Source organism: Ctenopharyngodon idella, chromosome 16 (assembly GCF_019924925.1).
Source record: "Ctenopharyngodon idella isolate HZGC_01 chromosome 16, HZGC01, whole genome shotgun sequence".
Taxonomy (NCBI): domain Eukaryota; kingdom Metazoa; phylum Chordata; class Actinopteri; order Cypriniformes; family Xenocyprididae; genus Ctenopharyngodon; species Ctenopharyngodon idella.
Window position 1 is genome coordinate 16,325,984 of NC_067235.1, and position 18,382 is coordinate 16,344,365.

Genomic DNA, 18,382 nt, shown 5'->3' on the forward strand with positions numbered 1-18,382 from the left:
GATGGAGAAATGGATGGATGGATGGATAAATGATTTACAGCCACTTCAACAGCAAGATGGGACAACATGGAGACAGTGATGGAAGACAGGAGATGAACAGAATGTGATATGAAGTAAGACAGATTGCTCAGGAGGATGAATTACAACATCGAAGGTATGTGGACTGAAGAGAGAAGAGAGAGAGAGAGAGAGAGAGAGAGAAGTATAGGGTGTGTCAAAAGACAATTTAATAGATGAAACAAGACGTCTGATGTTAGTTCCAACCGAGAGCACATTTCCACTCGGTATGCCACCCGTGTCTCTCCCTCTCTCTTTCAATTCTCCCTTAATCCCTCTATCATTACCCACAACACGCTAGTCAGAGATTACCCTGCTGTTTTCAGAAATATGGGTGTGAAGACAAAAAGGTTTAAAAGATGCATTAAAAACAGTTCATTGTGAGCCTCAACACACACTCATATAAAAAAAATGAGGAGAAATGCAAAGGAAACTATTTATAATTCTTTCTTTGTATTTAAATCGAGCCAGACATCCCTAGTATGATGCCCCAGCAAAAGTTCTTGGGTAATTTCTCCACAAACAAACTCATAATAAAACCCTCACTGCTCAGATCAATGCTTTCAACCTCCTCAGAGATGTTTGGGGAGTGTGTGTTTGCCTACACACACACACGCACACACACATTCCTCTGTACCCCTCTTGGCACTTGGTCCCCTCCTTTGGTGACACAGCACAATTCATTTCACTTTTCATTGTGTCTTTATTCACAAGTCCCAAAACCCCTTTTAAACAGAGAGAGAGAGAGGAGAAATAGAAGAAAGAATAGGGGGATGGGTGAATTTTCAGCTTCATGGTGCATTCATTAGCATCTCTTCATAGCTTTTGCGCATACACTGCATTTTCTTTTGCCTCTTCAGAGAGTGCAAAACCTCCTATTGAAACCGCCCATAAACCTCATAAAACACAATACTCACAATTTCTACTTTAATAAAGTAGATGGAAAAATGTTAACTTTTCTGAATGAAATCCCATAACAGTGGTACTAATTTTCCATCTCTGCTTCGTCACGAAATTAATTCTGCTTTTTGTAATGCAAAAGTCGATTTAAGTGGGTTTTTTTTTTTTTTTTTTCATATGGCTTGGTAATTTAGGGGTTTGAAAGGCAATTTAAATGTGCTTTATTGGTATGACAGGCATTGCAGTGTATTTCCAAGGCATTTGTAATGTTTACAATTAATCTAGAGCAAATATTAGCAGAATGTATATAGTTGCTCTCTTGACGTTGATCTGTCCAGGGTCTCACACTTGTCTGAGGTCACCTCTGTCACAGAAGGGTCGCAAATACCCAACCTGATCTCATGAGAAAACATAACTATTTTACAAAGTGCCGATTTTGTATGACTGTACGGAAATGTAAGATTTTTAGAAAAAAGGCGAAAATGTATAAATTAAATTGTACAAATTCATAAGATGTAGCCATCAAATCACCAAAATATATGAAACTGCCATCACAGTGCGTTTTAACTACCTCAAATACCGTCATGAACTAATAACAAATACCTGCATCACAACTCAGTGTAGGGCACTATTAGGATTTATTGCGCTCGAATGGCGGACTGTGGTGAGCGGATCTTTCAATATAGATCTGACTGTTAAAACTGGATGCCACATTCCCTTTCAAACATGCTATTCTCAAGTGGTTGTTACAGTGAGCTTAAAAACAAAACCACTTCAATACCCATTTGATCCCACTGTTAACATTGATGACAAAAACGTACCTTTGAATTTGAAAGGTCTAACCAAAGATGTGTTTACACGGAGCTATCAACTATAAACGAATGTGTAGACTAGCCTATTGATTTCATGTCAGCATTTTTACATGGCTGAATATAATACTAACATCACCAGAGCTATTAAATTCTATTTAACCCTTCTGAAAGATTGTGTGTCTCAAAAAGGCAAGCAGTTGTTCCATTTTGCTATCAAAGAAGTAAAACACATGTGCTCACTTAGCTGGAAAAAACATTTTGTGATTAAATCGGTTAATGTGGTAGACCGTTATTTACAAGCTGCAAATAGGTTCAAACACCAAAAGCAAACAAACATAAATCAGTGCATGGTAGGTCTGATAAGAACTTTGTATCAATTTGACTAGTTTAACACCATGTCTCGCCAGTTTGGAGTGTTTTCGAGACTGCTCTGCAATTACAGTTAAAAGCAAGATTGCGGTAGCCCATAAATACTAACTGACGCGTAATGCCGGGGCCACAGGTGGGTAAATATACCACCAGAATGACCCACAGTAGTTTTCAAGGGATTTCACAGTATTTGCTCTAATAAATGTTGGCATTAAACCCGGGTTCGAGGTAACTTATCATAACCAGGAACCATTTAAATAAGGCGAGGCGGTGTGAATAACAACTTCACAAACAAACAGCACGACTCCGCACCAGACCGAGCGCATTCCCGGTACAGTGGCAGACATCCAAACTCCTCACATACACACTCCGAGACTCTTGGCCGCCATGCACGAGACAGAGACGGTTAAGTTTACTCGCGCGACGACTTAACACATTTGAGCAGTCTAAAACAACTAGAGTTTAATGGAAAGCCAAATGTGTTTCCACTCAGCGGTCGAAACAACACTGGCAGTCTTAATCTGAGTATCGACAGTGCATTTACTAAAAACGATATAGTAAAAAGCAACGTCTGACAACTTGCAAACCATAAATAAACTACACTTACATGCAATTATCGGTGTTTGTCTGATCACTCACCTAGAAGTCTGACAGAACGCGAAATCGTGTCCAAATGTAGGCTATTGCCTGGTTCTTCTTATTAATCCGAGTTGTTCACTTTGGCAGGTTGTTTTTATACTAGTAGGTAAATATAGTCTGGCACAGTCTTATGACTTTGTGCTTAAAGCCACAAAAGTACCAATGAATGAACAGAATAAAAAAAAAGACAGGCAGAAAGTTTCTGAAAGAAAGCGCGCTGTACGTCCCACGTTTGAAAAGGTTTGTAAGGAATGTTTTGTTAAATCCGACGCCTCTACAGCGCAAGTGACACGGACGTCCTTATTTATTTCTCAATCAGAGCTTCTCTCCGCGCGCTCATAAGCGCTTAGCTTTTAGACCTCTTTCTCTTCCCCTCAGGGCTTGCAAACACGACCAGGTGCTCATTTACATAACTACACTAGCTGCATCCAATGGCCGCACTCAGTCAGGTGCTTCTTTAAATATTTCATGAGGCAATTGTCCAATCCGGAGCGAGTATAGCAGGGAACCCGTGACCTGGCAGCGCCGCTGTAAATGATACTCGACGCGTACCTCTGAGAGACTTTTTTTTAAAGTGTTACAGGAACGGAGAGATTTGGGGAATATGAAACTTAATATTGTTGGTAAGGAAACAACAGGATTTACCTTGTTAACCCTTTCTGGTGTCCACCGTAACTCTTGTATTGGCTAAATTTCTAATAACTAAACATCTTGTTGGCTTTTCTCCATAGAGTTTGATGTTAGCGCCTATAGAAAGTTAGCCTACACTTTTGTAGTGTTAAAAGATCGCATTATTACAGAGCAGAACTCCAGCTATATACCATTAGAATATGTCCTGAGGCAAGACAGTAAAGACTAGTGTGTTAACAGACTAAAGCCTGAGCTCAGAGGCAATGAGGTCAAATAAGAAGGAAGAGAAAGATAAAGAAATGTCATTAGCTTAAAAAGTTCAAACACTATATGCTAGATTCGGCACATTCACAAATACAGGAGAATGAAACGGGTGTGGTGCTTTAATGTCAGTGAAAAGCGATATTAAAGGTAAATAGGACAGGTAGACGAGGGTGGGTGAGTGAAAAAGCTATTCCACAGCTATGTGTTGATACTTGCCCCTCATTGGAAGGAGATGGGAATTGGAAACTTGTTGGCAGTCATTCAATAACACTGAGGTAAATAGTGGACAGAGAGAAACAGCAGTCTACCTAGTGAGTCAATATTGTTTCTCAAATCCTATTGACCGCAGGCATCGTGTATGAGCATGAGCATGTGTGAAGTTTTTGCTTTTTATGGCACGGAAAGAATTTGCACAGAGAAGTGAGGTGCATTTGAGAAAAACAGAGAGAGAGAGATCATTTAACATCAGGTCTGAAATTGTAACAAAGGTGTGTTGAAGGAGAGAATGTGTTTAAAGAGAAAAAAAAGAGAAGAACTGAAAGAGTTCCAGTTCAAACTTTGTTTGGAAAGCAGTTTGTTCTTTTTGTCCACTTTGCTTTGAATGAACAATTGTGCATGACCTGGTTTGACTTTGAATATTAACTTCAGCCCACACAGTTTAATAGTTAAAAACTCAAAGACCCAAATTCCTTGCTTGGTTCTTTCTTTCCCTTCACACTTTGTCAGCATGAAATTAAAAATCTGTTTTCTGAATTCATGTTATAGATGGGTCAATGACGTGACGGGTCTTTTTTTTGTCCAAAGGCCTTAATAATAATAAAAACAAAGATATGACATCGAAAGTATGAAAGGTAGTACAACTAGATCTCTTTTATTGAATCCAAAAGGTTTTAATTATATTTTGCTACATATAAAGGAATTTAAAGATTTTTGAAGTGTCAAAAGGTCATTCGGTTTAACCATCCAAAGGCCAATACAGCCATTTTATTTGTGATTAAAATATCTTAAAATGTAATAAATGTATATATTTTTTATATTGGTTTTATAACATCATATATCAACATAGTGCAAAATGGTATTAAAATTATGTGTACAAGTCGTCTCTTTGTTATGAGAAAGAATGTCCTGAAAAATAAATTTCATTGATGTCATTAGGAGTAACCAATATAAAGGGACCATTTTGGATCAAGTCATGCGGTCAATATCATGTGACAGGATGTGACATCATTCTGACACCTGCAAAGAACCACATGGTCGTGAAGCAAAGTAACGAACTCTCTCTTAACTATTTGAAAAATTCATGTTTTCACTTGCTCATATGCATGTCCCGAAACTTCAGGTCATTCACTACAACCGCTATAAAACAGAATATTTTGTAATATTTTAAAAACTTGTACTAAATAAAATAAAATGTTTGATTGTCGCATGTTTGCAATCGTCATTCGGTATAACCAAAAGTGTCATTTGGTAAAACCGAAATTTTGGTTAAACCGAATGACTTTTTGGTGACAAATTTTGTCCATCTCGTAAAAAATGACAAAAGCAGAGTTAATTGATTATAAAAACCACATAATCTCATTGTTTACACTTAATAAAACTTCAAAATTAATCATATCTCCATTATGGTTTTTTTTTTTTTACACTTTTAAAAACCTTATTCGTCAATGACCCAGATCTTAATGTTAACATTGTATCTTCATCCAATCAACAACCAATGGATAGAACGAAGTCCCGCCCTTACATCACAACTTTAAATGGTGACTGATTCAGACATTGCACTTCTGTGGTTAATAAAGTTAAACTCATATTTCACTATTCAATTTTATGTTCCAAGTAATGCAACTTATCTTTCATGTTTTCTAATGAAAATCAATACTGTGGAGGGCATTTCACCACAATGCAATAAAGCTGATGTCCTTGAACAGAACTCAGTTTACTGTGCCACAAGAAAAAACAGGAACTATAACTTTTGCACTGTTTGAAAATTGAATCCATCGTCCACAGGCTTAACTTGTGATATAGCCTGATCACTTTTTCTGCTCCTTCTCCTTTCTTCCCACTTACCTCCTTCTGTTTTTCACTCCCTCCCTTTTTTACCTCACTCCCGCTGGCCTAGCTTTGTGTGTTGCTCTGGCAACCTGCTATCCCCCTGTAATGTTTCAGTGACCTTTGCACATTGTTTCATTCGCTTCCACTACTTGCACTGGCTTTGTCTCACTCTCTTTCATTCGTTCTTTTCCTGAAGATAAGGCCCTCTGTTATGCTTGTTGAATGACTCTTTTTCAACAGATCTCTTCTACAGTTAAATTTCCATTCCTGTCTCTTGCACTCTCTCTCGCTCTCTCTTTTTTTTTTTTTTTTTTTTTTTTTGATTCAGCTAAGCATGAAAAGCAGGCCTGATCCTGTGTGGAATTCACTGTGAAGGATGGAGAGGGAAGAGAGAAGTGTGGCTGAAAGGAAAAGGAGGTAAATCTAATCTGAGTGAAAAGTGAAACTGGTTAGAACCAAAGAGAGAAATGCAAAGAAGGGAGAAGCACTTAAATGTGCCTGATAGTTACAGTTTTAACCCCCTGAGAGAACCAGCAATGAATTACATTTTAATACATTTTAATGAAATTAAAAACTGAGGATGTGTGATGCATGAAGATACAGCAGACAATAAGAGTTTTACAAAATATGAATTATTAATTTAATCAAGAATATTTGAAAGTATAGAGCTAAAATAGGAATATAAGAGGTTATAGGCCTAAAGCATTAGAAATGCATGATATAGGAATGTGCTCGAAGAATGAACAGAAAAAAAAAAAAAATTTGTTAGGCTGATTATCCAACATGGATAAAGTATTTTTTTTTTTCCACATTAAAACATGCATGTTTACCTTTAATTTACATAAAGATTGCAATAACAAAATAAATATTTTCTATAATTATAAACACATGTATGAATTATACAAGTTTGCTGATAGCCTATAAAACACCTACAAAAAAAAAAACTTTTAATTTAGTTTGAGCACTTCCAGTTTAAGCCCCGCCCATTTTCAGCTCTATCCGAATACTGATAATTACATCATTGCAACAGAGACACTTATAATGACTTCGCTGCACAAACATCCAGAATCCATAATGTGATGTTGTACCACAACTTACAACAAATAATTTGCATTTGTTCTAGACATATGCTCTGAAAAACAGGATGTTTTCTGCAGAGAGGTACAAATGCAGGGTATGTTGTTATGGTTTGAACACTGGATTAAAAGCTAGAAATTACTTTAAAACAGCTGCCAAGATGCATAAATGTGCAAGGTCACAGCTTAGACAGAGAGATAAATATGGCTTTGAATACCAATGTAATATTTTGCATACGCAAAGCATATTTTAATATTTCACTTTCACCAATGCCATCTAGGTAATTAAATGCTGATTTAAGTGAGGAAGCTCAGAACATATGTACACCCATGAGTCCACATGTATGCACCCCTCCCCACCAACACACACACACACAGCTGTTGAGGGGTAGAACGGCCTGATCACTCTCACAATGTCAGGCCTGCAGAATGCGGAGAAGCGACACAAACTGGCATTCCGCTCATTCCCTTACTAAAGCACATAATCTAGCCATCTCTCTCTCTCACTCACCATGGATCCCTCCCGCTACCTCAGCTACCAATGTCACACACATAAATCCTCCCCCACCTCAGCACACTTGAAGAATGGCAGGACACTCTCTATGCTGTCCTCTCGGGTGTCCTCTTTCAAAATGGCTGGTTGTCTCAGGGGCCCAGGGGTTACGAGAGCTTCTCTAAAGTGTCATAAGAGAGTAAAAAGACAGGGATGATTCAGGGAGGCAGTAAAGAGGGTGTGTGTATGTGTGTGAGTGTTTTGTGAAATGAGATCAGCCACATTTGGTGTCTGAGGCTCAAAGGAATTTAAGACTTTTGACTTTGTCCTTTGTGTGATGTCGAAAGACAATGACAATGACAGAGGGAGATTCCTCCTGGTGTTATGTTGTAATCACATCACATTACTGCAAAATATCAGGCATAGTATGAAAGTCAGACATGTTTTTAAATGTTTATAACTTTACCAGTGGTGGACGAAGTACACAGATCCTGAAATCGACCTAAAGTACAGACACCATGATAAAATATTAGTACAATAAAATATTGTCATGGTGCAGCAATAATGATGAAAGGAGAGTTGAGTAGAGGATCTTTTGCAGCAGTTTTAATAAATAAAGACAATTCAAATTGGCAAATTAAATCAAAATGCAGTGTAGCAGCTTTGCTTAAAGGCACAACATGTAAGATTTTTTGGATTAAAATATCCAAAAACCACTAGAACATTGTTATATATTTTGTTGACTTTGTACTTGCATTATCCCAAATGTTTCCAATAATGTTTAAATCCAGAGAAGTAAGCAGTTTTAACCAGGACACGGATCGCATCAATGACATCATACCCGTGTTACCCTTGATTTCCGGTTTTATTTTGTAGAAACCTTGGAAACACCAAATACGCTTTAATATATTATGTGTTTTATTAGACAGGTGAGCAACTGTTTGGATACATTCATCAACAGAAATCGAATGATTGTTATATAGTTCAACACAGTAAGTCTTATTGTTTAAATCTCTTTTTCTTGATTTACCGCGAGTTCCATGTTCTACCATGCCTAATATCGATCTAGTTTACTGCAGTGTGCAACAAGTGTCTCATCGTAGCTGCCGAGTGAGCGCACAGAGTAGCAATATAAAAAACTTTCAACACACAAATGTATCTAAAACAGCGCTACGTTATCCCACATGCGCATGACCAGAAGAAGCGAAAGTGATTGTCTGCGGCATAAAAGCTCCACTGCTCTCAAGCCGTGTTGCGCTTGTCAATCATTAGCAATCGCTAATGATTAGGCAATCTTTCAGCCACACCCTGCTTCATACTACAGTTATGTTAATAAATCTTTAATACATTAGCTCATCCATTAATATGATTTCTGCCTGAGCCCTGTCGGATTCTTTTCCACAAGACAACACCTCCCATGATTCCACGAAATCAAGGCATCAGTCAAGCTACGCCTTTGTTTTGAATAAGCAACCTCTAGCGGTCGAAAAACTACATATTGTGCCTTTAAATAAAGACAATAATCAACAGCTATATACCAGAGCAAACAAGCAACCAAACAAGATACAGGTGAAGAACATAATTAGTAAACATAGAAACAATCAGTAACTAAGGAAACTCAGGGAAACAGGAACTGAACACGTGCAAAACAAGGAAATACAAACTAAAAGTCCATGAAAGCAGAAACTAAACCAAAAGTACTGATATTAACCATACTGACTCAAATTAAAAGTACAATAATACTTACTTTTGATATGCTGTCCATCATTGAACTTCACACAGCATCTTAAAACACAGCAATCATGGTGTGAGATGCTAAAAAACAGCGAGGTGGATGACAACGGTTAAAGACATCCATCTAGTGCTTACAGACCAACAATTAAAAAAAACTTACCGATAGACCTGAGAACAGGTCATGTATGAACCGCCAACATTGGCATTGAGTTTCCTGAGGGTTTTTGTGATGGCTTTATGTTGTTGGTGATTACGGGAGCAGACTTTTTGTTTGTTAAACATATTAGTTTGAATATACCAACCATTTTAGGTTACTCCCTTGAAGCTTTTCCAAAAGGTGAAGGTGTCAGAGGTCACAGGGTCAGGTTGCAGCCGTGGGCGGATGTCTGGGTGGGGGTCAGAAGGGTGTCAGTCCTCTGATCTCTTTTTTGGGTACTGGAAAGTAAAAATGAACCAGTCACAACCTCTCCTGCTCCATCACTGATATCATGCACCTCACATAGCTGGAGGACGTTCGGTTTCAATCTTCTTCAATGCTGTCCTGGATCTGAAGTCTGTCGAATCATGATACCGGCCTCTGGATAAACTGGAAAAGAGGTTTTGCTTCAGTGAGATAAGTACATCAAGGTTATTCCCAGACCCTGAGTCATTTCCTGAGCAGTAATCCCACTTATTATTGTTGAGCCTGTCGTTCTTTGTTGTATAGGCCTGACATATTCATATAAGTATTTATCACATTAAGAGTCTGCATAACCTTCTTCTGTGCACCTGAATATTAATGCATTGATAAATATTTATGTTCTGTTTTAATTGAGATTTTTCTACATTGTTGTCGTTTGTTTTTGTCTTTCTAAGGAAAATCTCCTTGGAAGATTAAAACAGATGGGTGAGTGTGACCGCAGGTGTGCTTCAGCAGACGGTAATTGCGTTTGTGTCTGTCTGTGTTTTTGTGTCATGTGGTTAGATGTTTTTGCTCTGGTTGACCACTCACATTATACACTTCAAGACTCAGGATTTAAAGTAAAAACTTACCCAGAAATTAAAATGATGTCATTATTTACTCACCGTCAAGTCTTTCCAAACCTTTTCTTTCTGTATAATTTTTTTATCTTCTGTAGAAGATAAATGGAGAAAAAAATTGAAGAATGTCCTGGTCTCTCTTTGCCATAGTTACATGCATTAATGAGGACAAGTTTTCTAAAGTCATATTTTTGAGGAACAGATAAGAATGTTTTTGTTGTTGTTGTTGTAGTGCATGGTGCATTCATGAGAATTAATCTTTTGCATCTGATCTTTTTGATGAATCTATGGTTCAATTTGCAAAAAAAAAAAAAAAAAAAAAAAAGTCCAAATGAATCAATTACTTATTCAGTGATCTGATCGCAGCTCACCAAAGGGGAGAATTATCAGTGATTAATTGTTGTTATTGTTAACTAGAACTAAAACTTAAAAATAATTTTTGGTAATTAATAAGACTTAAAATAAAATATAAACTTAAAAATAGAAATGTTGCATATAGGCATCTAAAGGGCTTTTCACACTGCGCTTAAAGGGTTAGTTCACCCAAAAATGAAAATTCTGTCATTTATTACTCACGCTCATGCCGTTCCAGACCCGTAAGACCTTCGTTAATCTTCAGAACGCAAATTGAGATATTTTTGTTTAAATCCGATGGCTCCGTGAGGCCTACATAGGAAGCAATGACATTTCCTCTCTCAAGATCCAAAGGTACTAAAAACATATTTAAATCAGTTCATGTGAGTACAGTGGTTCAATATTAATATTATAAAGCGACGAGAATATTTTTGGTGCGCCAAAAAAACCCAAAATAACGAATTATTTAGTGATGGCCGATTTCAAAACACTGCTTCAGGAAGCTTCGGAGCGTTATGAATCAGCGTGTCGAATCCGCAGTTCGTAGCGCCAAAGTCACATGATTTCAGCAGTTTGGCGGTTTGACACGTGATCCGAATCATGATTCGATACGCTGATTCAGAACGCTCCGAATCTTCCTGAAGCAGTGTTTTGAAATCGGCCATCACTAATAAGTCGTTATTTTGTTTTTTTTGGCGCACCAAAAATATTCTCGTCGCTTTATAATATTAATATTGAACCACTGTACTCACATGAACTGATTTAAATATGTTTTTAGTACTTCTATGGATCTTGAGAGAGGAAATGTCATTGCTCCCTATGTAGGCCTCACAGATTTAAACAAAAATATCTTAATTTGTGTTCCGAAGATCAACGAAGTTCTAACGGGTGTAAAATGGCACGAGGGTGAGTAATTAATGACAGAATTTTCATTTTTGGGTGAACTAACCCTTTAACCCCGGGTTATCGACATTCTAAACACCACTTTTTTTTTTTTTACCCCAGGTAAAGGAACGTTTCACACTTGTAATTTAGATGCGGGGTTAGCACCACTTTTAACCCGGGGTTAAGAAACCCAGCTCCGGAGCAGGGTTAGCACCACTTTTGCGGTGTTAACTCTGCATTGCGGTGCCAAACTTGTACAGTGTGAAACGATGCAGTGTTAGAATGATACAACTATGCTTAGCAACCGACAACCAATCACGTGCCTTATGTTCACACGCTTTGGACAGTCACGGAAACACAACGCGCAATGCATATAAATTGTCGTTTCCACATATGATAGAAAAAAAATGTCAAAGGGCGATGGAAAACGCAACAATTAGAGTGAAGAAGAGACCATCATTCTTACCTTTATAGTTTGAAAAGTTCATTCAGAAAAAAACTTGATATTACAGTTAGCAATGAGGATGTGCAATGAGCCTTTATGTAAACGTCACGTGCTGCGTTTGTACAGTCAGTAACACTAGCTGCGTCTCATTTTGGAGGCTGCGTCCTCCAAAGGTCGCATTTGAAGGCTGCATACTCATCAGGATGTCTTATTTAAGAAAAGTAACCATAATAAAGTGTATTGTTATTCCCCGTGAGGTGTAAAATACTGTAATTTCTTTCTTTCTTTGCAATCTAACGGTTACTTTACTTAAATCAGACCACCTCGATGACGTATGCAGCCTTCAAATGCGACCTCCGGAGGACGCACCCTTTGAAATGAGATGCAGCTACTGACACCACAAATATGCAAATAAGGACTTTAACCCGGTGTTTAGGAATGTGCAGTGTGAAACGCGAATAAAGATAACCCAGGATTCCATTTACATGGGGTTTAGAATAACCCAGGGTTAACTATTTCAAGTGTGAAAAGTCCTTAACTAAAATAAATAGGTACTATGATTACTGAAAAGCAATAACTATATAGAAAAACTAATAAAAATGACAAAAACACATAAGCAAATTACTAAAAATAAAATGCTATCATGACTTCAGAAGACTTAGAATATATTAAATGAGTCATTTGGACCAGTTGCACGATACATTTATGATATCCCCATTTATTGTAATTAAAATAAAAAGAGCAACTCTTCAATTCTTTATAAAGTCATAGAGGTTTAAAGAACATGAAGCTGAATAAATGATGACTTTCATTTTTGGGTGAACTGTCCCTTTAAGGTCCCACCCACAGGATCCGCTATCAGTCTGCTACACTTCATTCCCACATCTCTGCAGAACCCTTCAGGGACTCAGATTCTCTCAACATGAAAAGAGAAAAGTGATGAGACCCTGAAGAGGGAGAGAGATCTGGTATTTAGGTTTCTCCTTTATAACTGTTGCTGGATTCATGCTGTCACTATTCAGCACAAGTTTCACTTCACTTCCTCTCCCTCTCCTCCACCGCCTCTCATTCTATTCCATCTGAGAATAAACAAGTTTGTTATTTATTTGTGCCATGCTAACATCGGAAGTCTGCGGCCTAATTCATTAGTTCCCTTGTTAGACACTCATTGTGTTTGCTAATTATGGGTTCTCTGTTTCCCTCCCTTTCTCCCTCCCGCTTTCTTCCACATCAGACAGAATTTGATCTCCCAAATTACTGTTATTTTCTGTCTCTGCTCTGAGCGTATGAGTGGTTAACAATGTAGCGCCTGACGGTAATAACGGTTGAATCAGGGTGTGGCGATCAGGTAGGTCTGCCTTTATAACAGCCCATCATAGGGTCTATTTCAAACTGTCTCCATGGAAACAGAGCAGGGAGGGTCTAAATCTGCATGGACTGTCTGTGTGACGACACAACTGTCCTGCTCGCTCTCTTCCTGTCCGTTCCTGCTCTATCTGGCTCCACAGTGAGAGTGAGTGAAGTGGGGGGTTGCTGGGATTTTGGGAATGAGTGCCATTGCAATGCAGTGAGAGCCCAAGCTAAAAATACCTATTGACACATAGACTCCAACAAACATGGTGAGCAGCAAACAGTCACACCTCCCAAAAAACACATTTGCACATGTAGAAAAAATGTTTCAGAACATGAAAAAAGTGATATAAGTCTAAAATATTGTCCATTGGATCTGTAAAATTGTGTTTAGGCTGTCTTGGCTAATTCTATTACAAATTAGGTGGCTCATGCTGGTCCTGTGGTGGGATTTATTCAAATGCCGTTTGATGTTAATATATTATGTCAGTACTATTGTGTGCCAGCATAGTTTGGCCTCTCTGACTTGTCGTACTGAAAGCAGAGTTTAGATTCGGGCAGAAGACAGGACACCTAATACACTCCACTGCCAACGCCAGCACCCAACTCGGAAGCAGACTAGAGACAACTGCCTGCTCATAAATTACAGCGGTCTGTGTGTGTGTGTGTGTGTGTGTGTGTGTGTGTGTGTGTGTGTGTTCTTGAAGCAGTGAGCGTACTGAAATAAATTGAAGGGAAACTCCTGTCTAAATATATACAGTAAACACTATAAATCATTTTAAAACTCAAAATCATGAAAAAATGTCAACATTTGTTTATATAGTTGTGCAGGTCCTCTCAGTAGAGCTCTTCAATCATGAGGTCAATTTGTAGGCTAACCTGGAGGGTTAATTCACTAATTGTATGACATGTAGAAGCCTGTTTCCACCAAAGAAATAAAATAAAAAGGTAATGCAAAGTTATTTTTTATGTAATTTTGACTTTATATCTATCAATGTGACTTTATATCTCGCAACTTTATTTCTCAATTGTGACTTTGTGATATTATTACTTGTAAATGCCACTTTTCGTATTTGTGATTTTATATTGCTCAGTGTGACTTTATATCATTCAGTCGTGAGTTTATTTCTCATAATTGTGATTTTTTTTTTTTGCAATTGACCTTTCGCAAAGACCTGCCTTCTGTAGTTACTGTTGCTCTTTCTGACAAGCCATGCCGCTCTCACGCAGTGAAAAATACATCACAGAGCAAAGTGGACACTGACAACGCGTCGACAGACAAGACACAGCAGGTTACTTTTAATATAAAACAGTCTCAAATTTCAAATTTTGTAATTTTTAAAGAAATGTAAACAATAAATACCGTTTGTGGCTCTTTTATGTGTCATGACATATCGCTGTAGCGCCTCAGATCAAGCGGCTCATGAACCGATCATCTCTTCTTAGTTAATTTATATCACCAAATAAACATGAATGAACCACATTTCAACCACAGAAACACGTCAGTACACATCATTTTTCAATTTCAAGTCCACCAACCTTAATCTATTAACTCCCCTGACTGCTTTGTCGGACAAAATGGCGGATTCGGCGTTATGATTGGTTAGATCGCCTGTCAATCAAACTCCGGTGAATGGTCAATTGTAACGCTTTTTCTTGTAAATGCGACTATTTTTTCAATTGTGACTTTATATCACGCAACTGCCAGTTCATTTCTTGTAACTGTAACTTATATTTTGCAATTGTGACATTATTTCTTGTCAATGTGACTTTCTATCATATAATAGTGAGTTTATTTCTCATAATTGTGACTTTTTCTTGTAAATGCGACTATTTTTTCAATTGTGACTTCATATTGCTCAATGTGACTTTATATCACGCAACTGCCAGTTTATTTCTTGTAATTGTAACTTATATTTTGCAATTGTGACATTATTTCTTGTCAAAGTGCCTATATTTCAGAATTGTGACTTTATATTGCTCAGTGTGACTTTATATCATGCAATTGTGAGTTTCTCATAATTGTGACTTTTTCTTGTAAATACGCAACTGCCAGTTTATTTCTTGTGATTGTAACTTATATTTTGCAATTGTGACATTATTTCTTGTCAAAGTGCCTATATTTCAGAATTGTGACTTTATCATGCAATTGTGAGTTTATTTCTCATAATTGTGACTTTTTCTTGTAAATGCGACTTTTTTTAATTGTGACTTTATATCACACAACTGCCAGTTTATTTCTTGTAATTGTAACTTATATTTTGCAATTGTGACATTATTTCTTGTAAATGTGACTTTTTTCAATTATGACTTTATATTGCTCAATGTTAATTTATATCACACAATTGCAAGTTTATTTCTCGTAATTGTGACTAATATGTCAAATATCTGTAATTGTGACTTTACTTCTTATTTTAAACTATCTCACAATGATCATTTTGATTTTATATAACAGAAACATAAACACATGACTGTGTTTATGTTGTAGAGCATGAAGTAATGTTAACAGACCTTATTTTATCCATAAACTGAAAACCAAATTTCTAAAAACCATTTCAACACTCCATTTCATAAGTGTAAAATAGTTTATCATGTGATCAAATATCCCTTGACTCATAAATATTGTGGAGCTACGACCAGTGACATTCCTAGGATTGCTGTGCCAGTGTTATCCGTTCCTTCTGCATTCCTAAGGAAGGTGATAGAGGCTGTGAAGTCAAGAAGTCCAAATGTCACCTCTGCACTTCTTTGCATTCAGGATTAAGCTGCATTTTTCATTTCACTGTGAGGGATATTTAATCAATCAGACATCCTAACAGGGGAACTTATCCTTTCCTGCGAGTGAGTGGTATGGCTAACAGCTTCCAGAGTCTGCCAAAATCACCAGATGTCTAAACTACATGCAAATGAACACCAATCAGATTAGAGATACAATACACGTCTGGTCTCTGATTAACCTCTGCGTGATCTATTGTGTTTACCATGATTCACATTGATAAGAAGTCAGACTCTGTCTCAGTCAATACCAGACCCTTGATTAAAGCCAGACTGGTTTAATAAGACTAATTAATTCACTCTTTGTTGATTAGTGGTTTAAAGGGTGTTGCAGACTGGTTATGTACGTCATGTGAAAAGCAGGCTGCGCTACACTAATGCAACACATATGGACAGCACAAGCATGACCAATGAGTCCTGTTAAAGACCACAGAATTTAATTTGGATAATTTATGAGGTCATGGTTGACTGAAATGTGAGAGTAGTGTAGAGCTGATGGTGGTTACAAACAGGCAAATAGTTTTACGCAATCTACAACACCCCAAACCGCAAGCCTGTTTTAATAGTTTTCCCAGTTTAATTAGAAAAGGATTATAATGTAATTCACATGCAGGATTTTACATGACTTGTTTTTGATTGTGGTGGAATAATCAAATTATATAGGAACGCTTTACTGTCTTCAGTGTTTACAGCTGGGAAATGATTTGTAATGTCTTAGTTGATCTGATCTGATGCAAGGCTGTGTGACCTGATGGCCAGCGATAGTCAAATGTTTTATTTCCTATGTGTGTTACTGTGAAGCTCATGATTAGGCCTAGTATCAGTCAGAAGTGTGGACACACCTACTCATTCTTTATGATTACTATTTTTCACATTTTACAATAATAGTAATTTATATGGAAAAACAGTAATTGAAAGCCAGGGGAGTTATGTAACGACCAGAAATTGTTATGCAAATCTTAAATTCTGCTTCTTCAAAGCAGCTGCTCTTACTTTGATAACAACTTTTTATTCTCTCAAACAAATGAGGTAACCACTTGCTTTTCCAACAGTTTTATATGGCGGGTTCACACAGCACACGTTTTTGCGTTCCACTCCGCAGAAATCGCTGTATTTGTATGTAAACATGCACTAGATGCCTGTATTTGACAGTTCCGTTGAGAATCGTTGCCTTTTCAGAGTCTCAAACAGGCCCGTCGGGTTTTTTTTAAGGGTTAGTTAATCCAAAAATGAAAATTCTGTCATTAATTACTCACACTTACTTCGTTCCAAACCCGTAAGACTTTCGTTCAGCTTCGGAACACAAATGAAGATCCGACTTTTTAATGAAATCTGAGATTTAAAGGATTAGTTCACTTCTGAATCAAAATTTCCTGATAATTTACTCACCCCATGTCATCCAAGATGTTCATGTCTTTCTTTCTTCAGTCGGAAAGAAATTAAGGTTTTTGAGGAAAACATTCCAGGATTTTTCTCCATATAGTGGACTTCAGTGAGGTTCGCCGGATGGGAGGTCCAAATTGCAGTTTCAGTGCAGCTTAAAAGGGCTCTACGCAATCCCAGACGAGGAATAAGGGTCTTATCTAGCGAAACGATTGGTCTTTTTTTTTTTTTTTTTTAAATAACCAATAATAATAGTTAAATAAATAATATATATATATTTTTTTAACCACAAATGCTGATCTTGCACTGCCCCACGCATTACATTGCAAGGTCACGCGTGAAGTAGGCGGAAGTACCGCTGTAGGGCGAAAAACAATCTACTTTTCTCCTTCAACTTTAAAAACGTCCGAAATCGTTGTTTTACCTTTTTTTGTAAAGGGCGTTTAGCTTAATCTTTGCATGTTCGCTTTGTAGATACTGGATCGGTACTTCCGCCAACGTCACGCATGACCTTTTTAACGTGATTACGTCATGCGTGTGAATCGCAGAGCAGTGCAAGATGAACATTTGTGGTTAAAAAAGTATATAAATTTGTAATTTTTTTTAGAAAATGACTGATCGTTTCGCTAGATAAGACACTTATTCCTCGGCTGGGATCACGTAGAGCGGTTTGAAGATGCACTGACACTGCAATTTGGACCTTCAACCCGGTGAACCCCACTGAAGTCCACTATATGGAGAAGAATCCTGGAATGTTTTCCTCAAAAATCTTTCTTTTCGACTGAAGAAAGACATGAACATCTTGGATGACATGGGGTGAGTAAATTATCAGGAAATTTTCATTCAGAAGTGAACTAGTCCTTTAATGAAATCCTTCCATTGACAGCCTATGCAACCACCACTTTCAAGCCGCAGACAGCGGTTTAACCTGTTTTATGAAGCGACACAGGTCCTGTTTGCGCAAAAAAAACAAAAAACAAAACATAAACAATTTACCACTTTATTTACAAAATATTAATCTCCATTCACGAGAGCACCAATGCATGAGTGTTGTGTTGACTGAGAGCAATGTTGCGAGCAACAGCTGATTGATTACATTAAGAATTGTTTTGTATTACAAGTTTTCTGAAATGTTATGTTTAAATAT

At 37.4% G+C, this 18,382-nt stretch overlaps 1 protein-coding gene and 1 long non-coding RNA gene across 5 annotated transcripts in view; both read right to left on the bottom strand.

Annotated features, from left to right (window-relative positions):
• Positions 1-3,155, bottom strand: part of ddr1 (discoidin domain receptor tyrosine kinase 1) — a 41,978-nt gene extending 38,823 nt beyond the window's left edge. For all 3 annotated transcript variants that reach the window (XM_051864610.1, XM_051864611.1, XM_051864609.1), the window contains exon 1: positions 2,778-3,155. The gene's annotated coding sequence lies outside the window, so the exon portion shown is untranslated. The remainder of the gene's footprint in view (positions 1-2,777) is intronic.
• Positions 3,156-5,347: 2,192 nt separating this feature from the next.
• Positions 5,348-17,856, bottom strand: LOC127497824 (uncharacterized). 2 transcript variants are annotated; one of them, XR_007925661.1, is made up of 4 exons: positions 17,242-17,856; positions 9,184-9,609; positions 9,037-9,104; positions 5,348-7,791 (listed from the first exon to the last, which is right to left on the bottom strand). It is a non-coding gene; the product is annotated as an uncharacterized LOC127497824 (long non-coding RNA). The 2 variants fall into 2 exon arrangements; XR_007925660.1 differs by having other exon boundaries at positions 9,037-9,609.
• Between the last annotated feature and the right edge of the window lie 526 nt (positions 17,857-18,382).